The sequence below is a fragment of the Anabrus simplex genome, chromosome 14, assembly GCF_040414725.1.
Source record: "Anabrus simplex isolate iqAnaSimp1 chromosome 14, ASM4041472v1, whole genome shotgun sequence".
NCBI classification, from domain to species: domain Eukaryota; kingdom Metazoa; phylum Arthropoda; class Insecta; order Orthoptera; family Tettigoniidae; genus Anabrus; species Anabrus simplex.
In genome coordinates, this window is record NC_090278.1 from 29009585 (window position 1) to 29029719 (window position 20135).

A 20135-nucleotide genomic window follows, 5' to 3' on the forward strand; every position below is an offset into this window, starting at 1 on the left:
CTCAAACCAATATGCAGGGGAGCTCGAGAGGATAAATCACTCTCTATCCCAGAATTACAGTTTCAGATTTTATGAAGTTTTTACATAAGCCGGCAGAAAATAACATTTTTAGAAAAGTAGGTCACATAGTAAGTTTTCGGACCTTTCCCGCGGGTTAAACTGCTGAGCTAGCAAGAAATAAAGATGTTAAACGGCCATTACCTTGCTGAAGAACTGCTGCCTGATGAAAGAGGCACCACCCGCCTCCTGCTTCACATACACACACTTAGCTAGATGTTGATCAAATGGCCAAGAGACATGAAAATCCGCAGTTTATAAACCCTCGTGGAAAGTTCGAGACCTTTCATGAATAATCAAGCCACACCCTCTTACCTTATTGGTGGATACACGGTTACACGAAAAATCGAAGAAGAAACCCGTGATTGGTTAGAAATTAATTACAGAAATTAGGGATTGGCTGAATTCAAAACTGGCGGAAAGAAGAGATCACTATTGTCAACCCAAAAATGAATGAACATAATTTAGTAAAGAACAAACTTATGAATACAAAATTTCTTCAAATAAAGTTCCTTCACTTCGCACCAGGATGCATGATCATAGTTTTTGTAGTGACATATGTTGCAGGAAGTCCAATCTTCTTGGTAAATGGTAAACAAAACGCGTAGAATTTTGTACAGTACTGGACACTTCACTATTACCAAATTAAGGTAGTGACATCTTGTGAGTAAAAGTTTAAGTAGATCTAGTTCTGTTTTTATCCTGTAGAGGAGTTCAAAATATGCGCAAGATTTAAATGTGCGGCGTGGAGGTGTACCGCCCGGTACAGTAATCACGTAGGTTGAGTAGACCACTAACCAGACCTCAGATCCAGGTAAAATCCCTGAACTAGCCTTGAATCCATCAGAGCACCTCCCGGTAAGAGGCAGACACGCTACCACTACCCTGTCCTTTATATCGTTGCTACAATTACTAAATACCCTCATAAGACTTACTTACTATCTCGTTGCTCGGCTCCCTGTTTAAACGGTTAGCAGACTGACCTTCGGTCCAACGGGTCCTCGTTTCGATTCATGGCTGGGTTGGAGCTTTTAACTTTCATGGATTCATTCCGTTCGCTCTGGGACTGTGTGTTCTAATTAATCTTAGGTGCGGGCCCATCACGCCTGTACGGCGTCAGCTAGAAAGACCTGCGCCAAACATTTCCGGAGTCCAGACACCATTTATATACAGTACAACCACGTTCATGAGAGTATTTAGGGCCTGTAGAAAGGATGTACATCAGAGGGCATATGAGTCTCTGGTGAAACCCCAACTAGAGTATGGTTTGAGTGTATGTGACCCACACCAAAAATACTTGATTCGACAACTGGAAAATCCAAAGAAAAGCAGCTTGATTTGTTCTTGGTGATTTCCAAGTAAAAGAAATATAGCATTACGAAAATTTTGCAAAGTGTAGGCAGGGAAGACTTGTGGGAAAGGAGGCGAGCTGCTCGACTATGTGGTATGTACAGAGGTGTCAGTGGAGAGATGGCGTCTAATGACATGAGTAGAGGAATAAGTCTGAGTGCATCTTTTAAAACTAGGAAAGATAAAGTTGGAATTCAAGAGGACAAATCGCAGCAAATATTCGCTTATAAGACGAGGAGTTAGGGACTAGCATAATTTACAAGGGGAGATGCTAGTTACACTTGCAAAATATTTACAATTATATAAGGAAATTCTAGGTAAACTACAGATAGGGTATCTGCCACTTAAATGCAGATCAATGGTGATTGATTGAAAGCGTATCGTGTTACGAGAAAAACCCATTTGACCTCAAGTTTAATGTCGACTTGTAAAAGTGAACCATTTGGATTTTACCCAACAAAATTACCCATAGATATCCCAACAGACGTCTCCTTTACTCTGCCATCCTGTGGAGTAAAACAGAACATAATAAGTGACGTGTAGTAGGTAAGCCTAAATAGCACACATTATCCTAGGCCATACGATTATTATAGTTGTTAATACAAAAAATGTTTCAGTACAGATTTCCTGTATGTTTTAAGTTTCATAGCTTCTCATTTAAAAGCCCTGCTTATTAAAACCTCAGCTCACATGCTGCTGTGAAGGAATTTACTCCCGATCCTGATCGAAAGTAGGGCGCCGTAGTCGTGGAGCAGTTCTTTAACCGATGGGAAGCTAAACGCCTGTCAAACGTTTTTATAGATTCCCCTCCACACAACATGGCGCAACGAAGAGAAAGTTCTTTTAAAACAAAAACCCACGACCAACCAACATTTCGTAGTGAGTGAGAAGTGGGCATAAACCTGCCGACCATAAAACAAAGCTCTACTTTTTTACTGTCGTGATGGGTGATGTCTTCTAGTTTGATGTTGTTCAAAGTGTTTTTACGGTGAAAGTAACACGGCTGTGTCTGCGCTAGCGTTCGCGATTGTATAAGAAGTGAGAAAAAAGGGACAGATTTTCACTGCTGGAAATGTTTTAGAAGCGCACCAAGTTCTCCTTGAGCATAAAATTTCTCGTAGATCAGACGGAGATAATTGCCGAGATAAGAGGCAATGGATACAAGCAATTAAAACTCAGTCATAGTAGTAAGGCCTTCGTTGCATTATCATTTTTATCGGGGAACCACCCACAGATTGACTGCGACTTGTCGCTGCTATAATTTCGAGAATTGTCAGTGATGGCTGCTGGAAAACTGGAGCTGTTTATTTTAATCCTAGTTTCCGCTTCCATCATCTCTCTCTCTCTTTGTTATAATACTTTTAAACCTATGGAGCCAGTATAAAACCGAGATAATACGTTTACAAAAAGTAACCGTCAAATTCCCATTGATTGTACCACTTAATTTAACAAATCCTTTGTTTGCAATGCATCACGTATCTTTGACGTCCTTTTTTTCACCTATTCGCAATTAACACTAACTGTATTCAACTAAAGCAGTCCTTAACATGTATCTTCCTGAAAGAGTACGCAAGGGGCTGAGATCAGACATTCCTATCTCTAACAATCAGAAATATGTATATTTCTTAGAGAATTGTTTCGGAATTTTAGCTCTAGATTCTGTAGATTCTTGTAGTCTATAGGTTTAATGATTTACTTTCTTACTTATTGTCCACTGAATGTTTTAATTTTACTGGATTTAGTATCTGTAGTTCACTTTTTTTGCTATTTGCTTTACGTCGCACCGACCCAGATAGGTCTTATGTCGACGATGGGATAGGAAAGACCTAGGAAGTGGAAGGAAGCGGCCGTGGCCTTAATTAAGGTACAGCCCCGGCATTTCCCTGGTGTGAAATGGAAAACCATCTTCAGGGCTGCCGACAGTGGTGTTCGAGCCTACTACCTCCCGTTTACTAGATACTGGTCGCACTTAAGCGACTGCAGTTATCGAGCTCGGTAGTTAAATTTTTTAACTTTAACGTTTAGTTTAATACTTATTGTTACCGTGTTTTGGTGGTAGGTAGAGGTGAAAGAAGGTGCGGGCGTGAATGAGTCTCAAACTACGGAATCAAAGTTACTGTAAAATTTAACAAGGTTATATTTTCTTTTCAAAATTAAGTAATAACAAAGAACAGGTACTTAGTAGCCGAAACACAATTCGAAATGTACAATTACAGAGATTACAGAATTTGGGCTTCGAGCCCTGAGTTCACAATTCTTGAGCAACTAGCCCAACTTTCCGATATACAAATTTTAACCAAGGGGCAGAAGACCCCAATCAAACCCTGGAGCACTTGCTCCAAATTACACAGTAAAGCCTCCTCGAGGCATACAAAAATTGAATTCCAAAAGCGCAATCTGCTCTCAAAGTGTAAGCCAATCACAGGCCACACCAAACTTCACCTTCAAGCTGTCCTCTAAGGACATATACACAGGGGTAAAAAACCCAACCTACTGAGGTCTATTAAATGAAAAAGAAGGTTAATTAAATGACCTCTAAAATAACAATTTGGGAGGAGGCAAACTTGCACTCCTAGTACCCTTTGATTAAGACCTACTTGGCACTAGGCCGTTAACACAAGGGCTAATCCCATACTAAAGAGGTGACTTAAGAAGAGAACACTTTGTTTTACGTTATCGAAGAATAGGTTGAGAAAACTAAGTTCACCTCACAACAATATGAGTGGGAGCTCGAGAGGGTTAGCACTCTCTATCCCAATATGAAGCTTTAAAAGAGAATATATAAAAGAGTAGTTATATTTAGGAAAAGGTTACATGGTAGAACGCTTAGAACCCGCCCCGAAAGTTAAACTGCTGAGCTAGCAAAGAAAGAAGTTATTAATCGGCCATTACCTTGTTGTTGACCGCTGCAGAAGAAAGAGGCGCTACCCGCCTCCTGCGATGTACTTAATACACTGAAAGATGGAACAGAAGTGGCCCGGAGACCCAAAAATCAGCAGTTTATAACCTCTCGTGGAAGGTTCTAGGCGTTAGGGGAAAGAAAACACCCGCCCACAACGTTTTTATTGGATAGGACCCCGCAACAGATTCAAGTTGGGGGAAGATACCCCTGATTAATTAAAGAAATTCGGGATTGGTTACATTCATAACAAGGGGAAGAAAGGGGTAAATATTGCCAACTTAAACAATGACAGAAAGAAATTTAACAAAGAACAAACTCTTGAAATTAAATTTTCTCCAACAAAATAGTTCTTTGACTCCGCACTAGGTTGCACTATTGTAGATCTTCAGTAGTGTCCTCTAGAAGAGAAAGTTCACACTTCTTACTTCAAGCGAAACAAAAACACATCAAAAGTGACACAGTTCTAAAACTCAAAATTTTCCACATGGTGACATCTTCTGAGAAGGTAGAGAATTAATAGAGTAGATAAAGTTCAGAGTTCCTCCAGCAGAGGAGTTTCAAAAGGCGCACATTTTAAATTAGCGGCGTGGAGGTGTACCACCCGGTACAGACCTCCCCCCCCAAAAGTTCCACCAGGGGTGACACATGAAATAGTTTGAAAACAAAGTCCAAGTTTTGATGTTGATATTAAAATAAATTGCAGAAGTACTTGAGAAATTCTTAATTCAGTTCCAAAATTTTTGTTGTAATTGGTAACGTAAGGTTTTTATGTTTGTAGAAGGCGAATTTCTGAAGATAATCTTTTAAAATGTGATGAAAAATTTTGCAATGTCCACCAAATTTGTTGTTGAATTCCCAAGTGTAGTCATCTCTTATAGTGGCTGTCCATGTAGTTGATGTAGGCTAAGTTGGATGGCCAGACCGGCCGTTGCAGCTTGCGTCCAAAGGAAGCCGCTCGGACCCCTCAAGTACCCTGAGATACCGCTCGCCCGCACTATGAGGGGAGCAGAGGTGTTGAAGTACGCCGCGCCCGCGGTGAACATATACAGGCTGCGGGCAAGTAGCAGGTTGTGCGCCGCACATCAGCCTTGGCCGGTAGGAGAGCTCCGGCTCGCCGTGCACATGTCGTCCTCGCTGGAGAGGAGGGGGCCCATCCCCCTCCCCAGTTGCTGCACGGCGCTGCGCGGCTGCGGGGGCACTGAAACATAAAACTCGGCGGCAGAATGGTGTTGGACCATCATGTTTCTTTGAGGGCACAGGCTTGGTGAGGAGGTTGAGGGGTCAGCGGAGTGCAGATATCCATGGCATTTACTCAAATTAAGCCACAGTGTGTATTAAGCAGGAGACGGGAGCGTGGTAATGGCCGAGGCAAAGACAGAATGGCAGTTTAACGGATCGGGGAAGGTTTTACAAGAGGATTACATATAAGACCAAAATATTATAGAAGGGGCAGAAAGCCTTAAAAGTTGAACTCAAAAAAAAATATAACCTTCATATTCCTTTCAAATTATATGAAGCAAGTTGACACAAAATTTACACTGGTTTCACCTGGGACAGGTGAACCCTAAATATCCTCTCGGTGGCTGGATTTCTTACTAACAATGTAACCGGCGTAAGAAAATCGAGAATTATACAAGGCCCATGAAATCTGGGGGCAAGCTTGCCCGCGGGAACAAAATTCTTGACCATCACCTGGTCACCTACCTTCAAGGGGATGGGTCTCCGTCCACGATCATACCTTTCCCTAACCTTTTCATGAGACACTTTAAGATTGGCTTTAGCCTTCTTCCAAAGATCTTTAATGTTATCCGGATCTATTGTCTCGGGTAGAATGTCACTCAGAGACCAGAGGTTAGAGAGCGGCGAGTTGGGAACAAACTTGAACATCAAAGAAGCTGGAGTAAACTTGTGAGATTCATGAACCGCCGAATTCAAAGCAAAAGCTAACCAATGCAGGGACGTGTCCCACCTGGAATGATCATCATGATGATAGGCAATCAGTGCGGACCTGAGATTACGATTAACCCGTTCAGCCAGAGATGGTTGAGGGTAATACGCCGAAGTAGTTACATGAGAGATGGATAAGTCAAAACAGAATTTACGAAATAAATTAGATGTAAAAGCCTTAGCATTATCAGATACAATATATTGGCACGGACCAAAAGAAGCAAAAATAGAATTTAGGCAAGTAATGGTGGACTGAGCGGTAGCCAGCTTAGTCGGAAATAACCAGGAAAATCTGGTAAAACCATCTACACACACAAGGATGAACTTGTTGGCATTACCCTTTGACTGGGGGAATGGTCCTACATAATCAATATACAGGCGTTCCATGGGGCGCGATGCTTGATGCGAAGACAAAAGGCCTACCTTGGTGGACATGGTGGGTTTACTGAGCAAACAAGATTTACAAGCTTTTACAAGTTCACGGATTTCACCGTCCATACCTTTCCATATGAACATTTCACGAATCTTTTCACGAGTTTTAAAGATTCCAAGATGCCCCCCTAATGGGGTCTCATGATAGTACTTGAAGATCATAGGCACAAGAACAGCTGGAACGACAACCTTCATCATCTTGTCATGCCTCGAAGGGCAACATAAAACACCATTCCTCAGAACATAAGGGACAACATGTTCCCCAGAAGAAAGGGTTTCCATTATCGGAGCCAGCGTCGGATCTTCACGTTGGTATTTCTCAATATCTCTAAAAAGCATGGGAGCATCTGTTAGGATGGCATTAACCTCGGATAGTATGGACTCGGAAGCTGATGAACTGTCGACCGGTTCGTGGGTCTCGACCTCGTTTGAAAACATACGGCTGAGTCCATCGGCAACAACATTTTCAGTACCTCTGATATGCCTGACATCGAATTGGAAGGCAGAAATACGAATTGCCCAACGGGCTATACGACCAGTACGACGCGGCCTACCTAAGACCCAGCTTAGGGCTTGATTATCTGTTTCCAGGTCGAATTTGACATGTTCCAGATAGAGACGGAACTTTTCTAAGGCAAATAAGACTGCCAACCCTTCGAGCTCATAGATGGAATACTTGGCTTCTTGAGCCGAGAGAGTCCTAGATGCATAGGCGATGGGGCGCCTCCCTAGTTCAGTCTCTTGAAGAAGGACTGCAGCTACCGCCGACGACGATGCGTCGGTTTGGACAATGAATTTCTTTGAGAAATCAGGCATAGCAAGGACAGGGGCATTACAGAGAGCTAATTTCAGATCTTCAAAAGCGGCTTGTTGAGAAGGTCCCCACTCGAATTTGATGCCTTTCCTACGAAGAAGGTTTAAGGGCGCCGCTCTATTAGCAAAGTTAGGAATGAACTTTCTGAAGAAATTCACCATACCAATAAACCTGGCGATGCCTTTAATGTCCTTGGGAGGTTTAAAATCACGGATGGCCTGTGTTCTAGAATGATCGACTGCTACACCATCAGGTGACACAATATGCCCTAGGAAAGACATAGAGGGCTTAGCAAAGGCAACCTTGGACAACTTAACAGTTAACCCAGCCTTACGAAGGCGATTCAGAACTTCTCGCAGATGATCTAGATGTTCTTCGAAGGTCTCCGAAAACACGACGACATCATCCAAGTAGTGATATAAGTATTCAAATTTGATGTCGGAGAAGACCCTATCTAGTAGCCTAGTGAGCACAGCTGCCCCCGTGGGGAGCCCGAAAGGCACGCGGTTGTATTCGTATAAATTCCAGTCCGTGGCAAACGCTGTAAGGTGTTTAGACTCTTCGGCAAGGGGAATTTGATTATAGGCCTGATTCAAGTCCAAGATGGTGAAGAACTTGGCCTTACGAAACCATGAAAAACAAGAATGAAGGTCAGGAAGGGGCACAGATTGCAACACCACCTTCCGATTGAGAGCCCTGTAATCAATGACAGGCCTGAAGCCTCCTTGGGGTTTCGGGACTAGAAAAATAGGCGATGAATACGCCGACTTAGAGGGCCTAATAATACCATCCTTCAACATCTGGTCGATAATTTCTTTCAGAGCCTTCATTTTAGGTGGAGATAGCCTATAAGGTGGAAAACGGACAGGAATCGAATCCGTGACCTCAATTTTGTATTCAATAAGGTCAGTAACACCAAGAGTATCAGAGAACACCTCGGGAAACGACTGACACAGTTTGCGAATACTATTAGCCTGCTCCTCAGGTAGATGTCTAAGGTCTAACAACATCTCATCCTGGGTAGGCGAAATAGAAGAACATGACACAGAATTACACTTTAATAGTGGTATTTTACAATTAGAAGCAAATTTGAATGTGCACGATCTAGACTGGAGATCGAGCACAAGACCAGTGTGAGAAATAAAGTCCGCTCCCAATATAATGGGGCTAGACAATTGCTTGGCCACAAACAATTTAACTTTCCATGTAAACTTAAAAACACGAATTTTGACCAGTAAGGAACCTAGAATTTCTAATGGAGATGAATTAGCCGAAACGTATTGAACAGGAGAAGAGACATAGTCAGGAAGTTTACAAACCGTTTTCAATTTAGAATACCATTCAGCCGAAATAATCGAACAAACACTGCCTGAATCTAAGAGAGCTGTAATAGGCTCGTTATTTAACTCAATCTTAAGAAAAGGAACAGGTGCGGGGGTATCCGCCGCAATCCTAAGACACTCTTTGGGACCTTCAAAAGATGAATTTGAAAATTGCACGTTCCCTGAATTTACAACCTGTTTACCCGGGGCTGAGTCTCGGGAAGATGGATTAGTCGACTCAGCCGAATCCACTAGTCACTTTTTATTATTGGCATAGGTGGAATTTGCACCAGAAGTTGAGCAGGAGGGGGTGCTATTCGAGTTTGGGCAATTCTTGGCGATATGTGAGAAAGCCCCACATTTAAAACAGCCTTGTGCTGAACCAGCTCCATTATTTGCCCTACTAGACTTGATCAGTGGACACTTATTGCGCAGATGGTCAGGCGACCCACAAGCATAACATTTACGGGGTGTGACTGGTCGGCGAGGTGGAGGCCGAGTATTACTAAACGAAGGAGGGGGTTCTTTCGCGACACGCAAAGAATCGGCGTATCTAACTCCTTCCGCTGAGACGGCCAATGCTTCAAGTTCAGAAAAAGTTTGCGGGCACGCCGCGAAACACAAATATGACCTGTAGGGTGGTGAAATCCCTTCCACAATAGCTTGTACAATTTGATCCTCAGGGAAGTGAAGAGCAAACACCCTGGTATAAAACTTAATGTCTTGTATGAAATCAGCCAAGTTTTCATCCAAGCGCTGTACCCGATAATAGTACTTCTGAATAAGGGAGGACCTAGCCCTAGCAGGGATGAAGTTAGCTAGCAAATGGGCATGGAAATCCTCAATAGATGATTGCTCGGCAATGGCTCTTACGATTTTATCAGAAAGAATACCAATAGCATACGGATAGATAATCTGCAAAATTTGACATGGAGAAAGAGAAAACACAAGGGCATGATCCTGAAATTCAACTAGAAATCTTAAAAAAGAAATTACATCACTGGTGGTATTAACGGAAAACTTAGAGATCCCTCTGAGCAACATTGCCAATGGATGAGGCAAGCTGCTAAACCCGGGTGACATAGTCGGTAAAGGTTTCAATGGCAAGGAAGTTAATTCAGAACGGATGTTACTCAACGATGCACGGCGTTCAGGCTCGTTGTCCAATGGGGCAGAGATAGTTTGAGCAGCAACGGTTATCCTATTAACGTCTCCCTTGGGAGGCGCTTCCTCACTACCTGCATTCACAATGGTGGGTTGATCAGATTTGGGAGGAACTTCCCCAGTCAACAATAAAGTGACCTTACTAGATAATTCGGAAATATTTTCCAGGAGCGTACTAGCTTCCTTCCTCTGAACGTCATTCAGTTTTAGAGACAACAGATCGTTAACCCTATTCGAAAAATGATATAGCCTGCCTTGCACACGCTTAATTTGATTAGGAGACGGATCATTTTCATCAAAAAAACTAACTACAGAAGCTAGCCCAGTAATATTCTCGACGATCGTGGAAAGAGAGTCATCAATTTCTTTCTCTCCCAAATTGGGGATGGAAATGGGCAAATCTAGGGACTCTCTAAGCTTGTTAGTGTCTACTGCAACCGTGCCTCCAGATTGTACATTTCTAATAGTCAATTCATATATCAACTCCTCCTTGCGCAAATAATTAAGATGGAGAACATCGCGAGGGCCTGGCATGATGACAAAACAATTTTGAAAAAGTCAAAAAATTCCAGCAACTGAGAAAATGGTTAGAGTTCGGATCAAAACAATGTGTAGCCGTCAAAAGGGGCTAAATTGAGACCCATTCAACCACGCTCTGCTACCACTTGTTACCGTGTTTTGGTGGTAGGTAGAGGTGAAAGAAGGTGCGGGCGTGAATGAGTCTCAAACTACGGAATCAAAGTTACTGTAAAATTTAACAAGGTTATATTTTCTTTTCAAAATTAAGTAATAACAAAGAACAGGTACTTAGTAGCCGAAACACAATTTGAAATGTACAATTACAGAGATTACAGAATTTGGGCTTCGAGCCCTGAGTTCACAATTCTTGAGCAACTAGCCCAACTTTCCGATATACAAATTTTAACCAAGGGGCAGAAGACCCCAATCAAACCCTGGAGCACTTGCTCCAAATTACACAGTAAAGCCTCCTCGAGGCATACAAAAATTGAATTCCAAAAGCGCAATCTGCTCTCAAAGTGTAAGCCAATCACAGGCCACACCAAACTTCACCTTCAAGCTGTCCTCTAAGGACATATACACAGGGGTAAAAAACCCAACCTACTGAGGTCTATTAAATGAAAAAGAAGGTTAATTAAATGACCTCTAAAATAACAATTTGGGAGGAGGCAAACTTGCACTCCTAGTACCCTTTGATTAAGACCTACTTGGCACTAGGCCGTTAACACAAGGGCTAATCCCATACTAAAGAGGTGACTTAAGAAGAGAACACTTTGTTTTACGTTATCGAAGAATAGGTTGAGAAAACTAAGTTCACCTCACAACAATATGAGTGGGAGCTCGAGAGGGTTAGCACTCTCTATCCCAATATGAAGCTTTAAAAGAGAATATATAAAAGAGTAGTTATATTTAGGAAAAGGTTACATGGTAGAACGCTTAGAACCCGCCCCGAAAGTTAAACTGCTGAGCTAGCAAAGAAAGAAGTTATTAATCGGCCATTACCTTGTTGTTGACCGCTGCAGAAGAAAGAGGCGCTACCCGCCTCCTGCGATGTACTTAATACACTGAAAGATGGAACAGAAGTGGCCCGGAGACCCAAAAATCAGCAGTTTATAACCTCTCGTGGAAGGTTCTAGGCGTTAGGGGAAAGAAAACACCCGCCCACAACGTTTTTATTGGATAGGACCCCGCAACAGATTCAAGTTGGGGGAAGATACCCCTGATTAATTAAAGAAATTCGGGATTGGTTACATTCATAACAAGGGGAAGAAAGGGGTAAATATTGCCAACTTAAACAATGACAGAAAGAAATTTAACAAAGAACAAACTCTTGAAATTAAATTTTCTCCAACAAAATAGTTCTTTGACTCCGCACTAGGTTGCACTATTGTAGATCTTCAGTAGTGTCCTCTAGAAGAGAAAGTTCACACTTCTTACTTCAAGCGAAACAAAAACACATCAAAAGTGACACAGTTCTAAAACTCAAAATTTTCCACATGGTGACATCTTCTGAGAAGGTAGAGAATTAATAGAGTAGATAAAGTTCAGAGTTCCTCCAGCAGAGGAGTTTCAAAAGGCGCACATTTTAAATTAGCGGCGTGGAGGTGTACCACCCGGTACACTTATAAATATAAATATTATAAAAATGTATTTATAGTGTTCATAAACCTGTATTGTATTATATGAAGACGCTACATAAAAGAGATTTTCACCCTCAGTGGCATTTAAAAGATCAATAAATTCAATTCAATACAACCGGTAGCTCAGTTCTGATGATCGTGAGCTCTGAGGAGGTTATTAGTCAGTCGTCTCCATCTCTTTCTGTCCTCGGCCGGACGTGCTGCACCAGAAATGCTCAACCCAGTTATACTCTTGATAGTGTTGTACCATCGTGTGGCAACTCGCCCATGATCTCTGTTGCCGAGATATTTCCAAGAATGATGTGCTTTTCTATGTTGTAATTCCCACGTCATACAGTGTGTCCAAAGAATTGTAGAATTCTTCGTTTATATATTGATGATTTGATCTGGTTTATAATGGAACAATTGATGCGAAACGCTGTACAATGTGTGCGTAATATTCTTCGACACAATCACATTTCAAAATAATCGATTTTCTCCAGGTTTGTATCACGGCGAGTCCACGTCTAGGCTCGACAGAGGAAAACTGAAAATTCCAGACTTGATGCTACTCACATGTTCAGAGTTAACGAGATAGAGCGATCCTTCCATACATGGGAAACATTCGCCAATACATTTTCGGCCATAGCTGTTCTTCTCTTAATCTCAGGAGCATAACTACCTGAACTGGAAATGGCTGAACTAAGGTAAAACATTTCTGAGTCGTTCCATTATAACCAGGCTAATATTATTTTTCATTCAACCCGATTTAATATTCATGTTGTACAGAAACTTTGTAGGAAACAAATTAAAAGTTCAGCAAAATTTTCGGATTAATGTTATCAAATTAATTTGTTCAAAATTGTAAAATTAAAATTTCAAGCAAAATGGTTGTGAATGGGGCCAAATTTTCGATTTATTCCTTATTCTTATTTTGAAAAGCGCGTCTCCTTGAACAAGATTTTCGTCACTGGAGAAACAGTACCACATATTTGATAATGATCTTCCTGTTCATTATCTTCCTTAAGACTGTTCACATAAAGATATGCAGTCCTTCAGAACAATGTTTGTTGTATTCATTTTCCTCTGCTAGTGTGTACAGGGAAATGAACCTTAAGTGCATTGTACTGTGGGAGTGGGTAAATACATCCTGCTGTGCGGTAAGGTGAGGTTCATTTTCTTTACACACAAGTATAGGAAAATTTACAGAACCAGAATTGTTCCAATGTGTTCCTAGAAAGGGTGACCAATCTGAAGGAAAATAATGGAAGGAAGAGCATAGTCAGATAGGAGGTATTCTTTCTTCAGGGACGATATACATATATTAATTGTATGTGGATTCATAAACTTCAAATTAATTCCCAGATTGATAAAGAAAGGACTGTAACGGGGACAAAAAGGTCAATCTTCGTGTGCGTTTATTTCGATGTTATGTATTTTCTGTCTTGTGTTATGGTGCCGAGACTTTGACTCTAACACAGAACACAGATGTGGTGCTACCGACGCCTGCTCAGAATATCGTGGGTTGACAGAATACGTAACACTGAAGTACTTCAGCGCCTGAACAAAGAGCTAGAGGTCATGCGCGTCATTAAAAAGAAGAAACTCTAGTATTTTCGCCATATCACACGATATGATAAGTATAGACTCCTTCAGCTTATCTTAAAGGTAAAATTGAAGGAAGGAGAAGTAGAGGAATAAGGAGAATATCTTGGCGATGAAATTTATAAGAATGGTATGGACTCAGTACCCCATTCTTTTCTGTGTTGCCAAGAACAAGAAACAGGTCGCCCTGACGACATCCGACAATCAATGATGATATGGTACGAGAAGTAGAAGAAGAATTAGAAGAAGAAAGAAGAAGAAGAAGAAGGATTCATAAAGAAATTTAGAAAAAAAATATGAAGCCTCGTTCTGAGAGAGGGGTGAGTCTTGCATAGCATTTAACTGTAGATTGCTGTGAATTCAAAATTTTCACCGATAGGCGCAGTTATAACGTGAATTACTATATACAGTATATATAGCTCATTCCACTCTACGAAAGCAGTATTTCTCTTATGGATCTACAAGGAGTGAACACACTCCCTCTGAGAACGCCATAATTCCTCGTAATTTAGGGATATTATATTGTACTTTGTAAAGTATTAAAAATGAAAACTTACAACCTGTTTGCAGTCATTGACCGGGTCAGGGATGGAATGAATTAAGCAGAAATAGGCTATTAGTACGATGGGGTCGCCACTCCCAAAGTGATTTATTAATGACTGATGGATGCTATGAAATGAGAATGGAGAGTGTTGCTGGAATGAAAGATGACAGAAAAATCCGGAGTACCCGGAGAAAAACCTGTCCCGCCTCCTCTTTGTCCAGCACAAATTTCACATGCAGTGACCGGGATTTGAACCACGGTATCCAGTGGTGAGAGGCCGACGCGCTGCCGTCTGAGCCACGGAGGCTCCCTTGTAAAGTATTCTCAAAGATAAATAAAAAGGACGAGGCATTTTTGCCCGTGAGTTGTTGAAATAACTACATAAGATTTTCATAAATATATTTGTAGGGAGGGGGCACAATGGCGGGAACAGCCATCGCCTCGTTGCCTTCCTACATTTCCTTTTCTGTGTTGCCTCACTCTGTATACCGCGCCGGCAACTCATTTCTGTAGTGAAATCATCTCCAGTATTTATTCGTTGCGTGTGTGTTTTTAGACTTTAAATGAATTCGTAATTTTCTTGTGTTGAGTGAGAGTTATTTAATAAGCCTTCGTGTGTGATTTCTTTCTTTAACATTAATACTGAGATCTTTAGTAGAATCATCTACAGTATTTATTTGTTGCGTCGGTTTTCTAGTCTTTATTGCAGGGATAAATTTATTAAATGCAATTAAATGCATCCCCCACCCCTCGAGCCCATAAAAGTTATTTGTCTACTTTCTCCCTGCATTTTCCTTACACTTCAATGTTGAGGTTTTTTACGTGCCATAGTTTACCTCTGATTCATTACTGAGAAAAAATTGCTCCTGTAAATCCCCCGTCTCCTTTAGTTCATAATAATAACTTGTAGGTTAGCTTCTTCCGCTTTTTGTCTTGAACTTAAATATTGAATATCACAAATTTATGTGCCGCACCTTTCCCTTGATGATGGTGTTGAGCATAGTCGTTCGATACGGCAACCCTGTTGTCATAAGAGCAACACTGTTTTCTTAACATTGAATGAACTATAGAGAAATGAAATTTAAGACGTCACTGTGTCCCTGATACTGAACCCATTTTACTTTCAATACTGTGCTATTTCTAAAATAGTATATGTTATAAAAACTCCTATTTTTGGAATAACATTTTAATTAATCACAGTGATAAGAAATGCATAACTTTCCGACTTGAGTTTTGTGTCACGTCGTTTATGGGTGAGAATAGTGTTTTATTTTAAGAAAAGGAAACACCGATTAAAAGAATTAAAAGAATGGGCAAGATTTTAATGTATTTAAGCTGACGACGTAGCAATAATAGCGGAGAGTTAAGAACAATAAGTGGGACGGGGAAACTAGGGGGGGGGGGTGGCAGAGAGGAAGAACAATAGTGCTATAGACGAATACTAAAAATTCCTTGGACAGATAAAGCTAGTAATGAGGAAGTAATGGAAAGAGCTGGAGAAACCCCGAGCTTGTCAATGCATATGAAGAAAAGAGCAAAGAGAAAAGAGAAAAGAAGAAATACATGGATGGGACATATAAACACACATGAGAGTTTACTAGCCTTCATCCTAAAGGGCTCTGTGGAAGGAAGAAATTGTAGGGGAAGGCCTAGACTGGAATATATTGGTCAACTAGTAGAGGAGCTGGGATGTCAATCTTATGTAGAACTGAAGGGAATGGGAGCTGCTGCCAACCACACTTAGTGTTGTGAACTTTTGTAATGATATGTACCGTTTCTCTACGGGATCGGGTATGACGTGAGATGAATCTTCGTAGCGAGTTTTACGGTCGAATGCCGTTTCTGTTGTCAACTTCTTCAGGAGAGTTCATGAGATGAAATAAAATTTTGTGTGGATATTTCTAGCCTCCTTGTAAGGTAGTTTCTCCGACAAGTGTGGGTGGCATTTTTGTGTATGGGAACTGTGTCTTATTGTAGTGGAGTGTAATGCTGTGTGTGTGTGTTGTGTGAGTTGCAGGGAAGTTGGGGTCAGTACAAATTTAAGGTAAAAATCTCCAACCCTGGTCCCTCTGAATTGAAGGTGACCATTTAGCCAAGGAGCCGGACATAAAACGAAATGAATGACGTGATATGTGGTGATAAGAAGGGAGAGGGTGAAACCAGGTGCTGGCACATAGCCTACTCTTGCCAAATAGCACCAAGGGGACTGCTCAAGTCACTGCAGAGAGATTTGGGTTGGAATTCAGGCTTTTATCATGCAATCTAGTCATTCGAAATTGTGTATCACCACCTCTCCTACCCTAACAGCCAACATTCTGTTTCTAAAAATATTCTCGAGCAAAGGAAATTGAACCGGCCAATTACGCTGTCAGACCATGTAGACTTGGGTTAATGGACACGATTTTAATAATTTGAAGCCATTGTTATGACAGATGCAATTCTTATAACTTCATCCGTGCATGGCATAGGCCTACTGTGTGGTCACGTGCCGGGCTAATCACTGAGTGGGAAGGTCATCAAGCCACTAGCATTTACCTACGCGGCACGGACGATGACGGGCGGTGCAGAGAGACACGCGGGGATAATACGAACTAGGTGATGTTTAGTTAGATTTCATTCGTATATGATCATCTCGTAAGATTACTTCGGAAATTCAAACCGTTGAAGATCTTCAGCTAGAAACCTCCAGTATACAATGCGTTTCTAACATACAGCCTAGTTGCTATGGACATATATTCATAGCATTGCATATTTCAACGAAGAAGCTTCGTGAAAGCTTGAAAGCAATAACATTATAAAGCTTCCGCTTCGAACGCTAGCGCTGTACCACGTACGGTGAACCATCTGGTGACGAATGAACGTACCACTTATATTTCTCTAAATTCAAACTTTCATTATTGCAGAAGTATTCCCTGTGAACTGTCGAGATTTTCTTCCGAATACGCGGAGCAAACTTCTCTGCGAAACGTAAAGAATTTCACCTTATTTTTTGACACGACATAAACCCTAAAATACTACTTCATGTCTATGACATAAACTGTAAATCATGGATTGTCCTTTCTCCTTACATTGCCAGAGACTATAAAATAACACCACAATACCTAACTTATTATTCTGTGTTTACTCCATCACTGCCAACGGCCGTAGCCGTGTTGAAACAACGGATCCCGTGAGATCTCCGAAGTTAAGCAACATTGGGCGTGGTCAGGAGTTGGATAGGTTGCCACGCGCTGTTGGTGGGGGTAAGGGAATGGAGGAGCAGAAAGGAACTGGCCACCCTACCGCACGTAAACTCCGGCTCAGGAACACCTCTGCGGACGTTCGGACGTGCCTTCGGGCAGAATAACCTTTCCTACTCCATCACTCGTATCTGTATCCGATGCAGCTTCTTGTCGATTGATGGTCACCGGTTCGAGCGCATTGTCCATAATATCCAGATGATTAAACTTATCATCTTGGTTAGTTTCGTATTCCAAACACATTACTGCCCTCCAGTTTGCCCTGCTGCATATATACTTTCCTTATCATTCTCTGTAAGTAGTATAATTGGACAGTTCTGTCGCACCTCCGCCGCCTCCTCCTCCGCCGCCGCCTCCGCCTCCGCCGCCGCCGCCGCCCGCGGGAAATTTGAATTTTGGCGGGAAATTTGAATTTTGGCGCGAGATTTGAATTTGTAAACAAAGCCACGTGCTTTTTGACAGCTGTCATCGACAACAACGCATCGCTAACCTCACTGCTGCCATCTTGACGGGCCTAAACCTCACTAGTACCAACTTAACCTAACTAGCATGAGGTAAACAAACCCACGTGTTTTTTGACAGCCACGTGCTTTTTGACAGACAACAACGCATCGCTAACCTCAGTACTGCCATCTTGACGGGCCTAAACCTCAGTAGTGCCAACTTAACCTCACTAGCATGAGGTAAACAAAGCCACGTGCTTTATGACAGCCACGTGCTTTTTGACAGATTTGTAAACAAAGCCACGTGCTTTTTGACAGACAACAACGCATCGCTAACCTCAGTACTGCCATCTTGACGGGCCTAAACCTTAGTGGTACCAACTTAACCTAACTAGCATGAGGTAAACAAATCCACGTGCTTTTTGACAACCACGTGCTTTTTGACAGCTGTCATCCGCCATCTTTAAACCACAAAGCACTGTGCTGCCCTCTATAGATGTAAAATTCGTCACCTGTCATCGGCAGTGCTGCCATCTTGACGGGCCTAAACCTTAGTGCTACCAACTTAACCTAACTAGCTCGAGATAAACAAATCCACGTGCTTTTTGACAACCACGTGCTTTTTGACAGCTGTCATCCGCCATCTTTAAACCACAGAGCACTGTGCTGCCCTCTTTCATCACCTGTCATCGGCAGTGCTGCCATCTTGACGGGCCTAAACCTTAGTGCTACCAACTTAACCTAACTAGCGCGTGGTAAACAAAGCCACGTGCTTTTTTGACAGCCAAACACTTTTTGACAGCTGTCATCCGCCATCTTTAAACCACAGAGCACTGTGCTGCCCTCTTTCATCACCTGTCATCGGCAGTGCTGCCATCTTGGCGGGCCTAAACCTTAGTGCTACCAACTTAACCTCAATAGCGTGAGATAAACAAATCCACGTGCTTTTTTGACAGCTGTCATCCGCCATCTTTAATCTATAGAGCACAGTGCTGCCCTCTTTAGCTACTTACTTTTGAAATGTGGTGGCGGATAATTTGAAAAATGCTTTTTGACAACAACCATCTTTGAGCACCGCGCTGCCCTCTTAAACAAACTCACGTGCTTTTTTCTGACAGCTATCATCCGCCATCTTGCATCACAAACCTCAGTGCTGCACTCTTTAGCTAGATACCTTTGAAATGTGGTGGCGGTAATTTGAAAAATTCTACATTCTCTTGTTTGGAAACAAACCCATGCGCTTTTTTTGACAGCTATCATCCGCCATCTTTAATCCAGAGAGCACCGTACTGCCCTCCTTAGCTACTTACCTTTGAAATGTGGTGGCGGCAAATTCCACGTGCTCTTGTTTGGAAACAAAGCTATGTGCTTTTTTGACAGCTGACATCCGCCATCTTTAATCCAGAGAGCACCGTGCTGCCCTCTTTATCGTAGTAGATGTAAATTCGTCACAGCTGTCATCCGCAGTGCTGCCATCTTAACGGGTCTAAACCTTAGTGCTACCAACTTAACCTCACTAGCGCGAGATAAACAAATCCACGTGCCTTTTTGACAGCTGTCATCCACCATCTTTAATCCATAGAGCACAGTGGTGCCCTCTTTAGCTACTTACCTTTGAAATGTGGTGGCGGATAATTTGAAAAATGCTTTTTGATAGCAGCCATCTTTGAGCACCGTGCTGCCCTCTTTAGCTAGATACCTGTGGTGGTAGGCAATTCCACATGACAGCAGCCATCTTTAATCAAGAGGGTACCGTGCTGCCCTCTATGTGGTGGCGGCAATTTGAAAAATTCTACATGCTCTTGTTTGGAAACAAACTCACGTGCTTTTTTTCTGACAGCTGTCATCCGCTATCTTGTATCACAAACCTCAGTGCTGCGCTCTTTAGCTAGATACCTTTGAAATGTGGTGGCGGCAATTTGAAAAAATTCTATGTGCTCTTGTTTAGTAAACAAAGCCACGTGCTTTTTGACAGCTGTCATCCACCATCTTTAATCAATAGAGCACTGTGCTGCTATCATGCGGGCAATTTCGTCAGCTGTCATCCGCCATCTTTAATCTACAGAGCACCGTGCTGCTCTCTGTAGTAGCAGGTAATTTGAAAAGTTCTGTTAGCTGTCATCCGCCATCTTTAATCAAGAGAGCACCGTGCTGCCATCTTTGGCTAGATACCTTTGA